Below are 892 nucleotides of genomic sequence, written 5' to 3'. Positions count from 1 at the left end.
GAGTGTCGTACTGACAGCAAAACATATGGAATATATCCAATACATTATCTGGGGCGTAGTGCGACTACACTGAAATTATACCTATAACTATGTACCCTTTTGGAAATTATATACCTATTTATTTTGAATTTCTGACTTTTCTCATTTCCAAGTCTGCACTTTGCCTAGACAGCATTGATTTGCTGATAATCTTCTCATTTCTGTCCTATTTTTGTGCAGAATTGGAATCCAAAAAGATACCCAATTCCTACCACATTCTCATCCTGCACTATTCTCGCACATCTGTGCATGTGTGCTCTCTCATCCAGGCTTGTCTCTCTACAGTAGAGACAAACAAGTGTGTGGGTTTCCCTGGGCAGCAGAAGTACACTTTCCCTCTTAAGGAACCAGTACTCTCTCATTCAGCAGTTTACTGCCATACTCCACAGGATATGCCTAATCCCGTCTGATCTTGGAAGCAAATCTTTGGTAGTCCTGGTTAGTACTTGTTTGGGAGACTACCAAGGAATACCAGGTGCAGTAAACACATCTGCTGAACAGCAGAAGGAAGAGCTCCTTTTCTCCCTCTATTTCTTTACTTATAGCTATTGAATAGTTTAATTCTTATATTTGTAAGAACTAGGGGGTGATAAATTTACATGAGCAGCCCTAGAACATATGGGCATTGAACTCTGGTATATTTACTCTATCTGTGATTCTCTATAATTATTATAGGCCAAACGCAGTGACAAATATTACCTCTACTATAAATTCTGTTTTGATGTATTATCTTTAGCAGAATATTAGTTTTTGAATAATCTGCTGAATTAAAAAGCCTATAATGACACCTCTGCTAAATATAAAAACAGATGGTGAACAAACACCTCACAAGGCAACAAAACACTTTATAGAA

At 37.6% G+C, this 892-nt stretch overlaps 1 pseudogene; it reads left to right on the top strand.

Moving 5' to 3' along the window:
• Window positions 1–407: 407 nt before the first annotated feature.
• On the top strand, window positions 408–526 carry LOC135052179 (5S ribosomal RNA; annotated as a pseudogene).
• Window positions 527–892: the final 366 nt, after the last annotated feature.

Source organism: Pseudophryne corroboree, chromosome 2 (assembly GCF_028390025.1).
Source record: "Pseudophryne corroboree isolate aPseCor3 chromosome 2, aPseCor3.hap2, whole genome shotgun sequence".
Lineage (NCBI taxonomy): Eukaryota > Metazoa > Chordata > Amphibia > Anura > Myobatrachidae > Pseudophryne > Pseudophryne corroboree.
The sequence above is the reverse complement of the archived record's forward strand: the minus strand, read 5'-3'. Positions and strand labels throughout refer to the sequence as shown.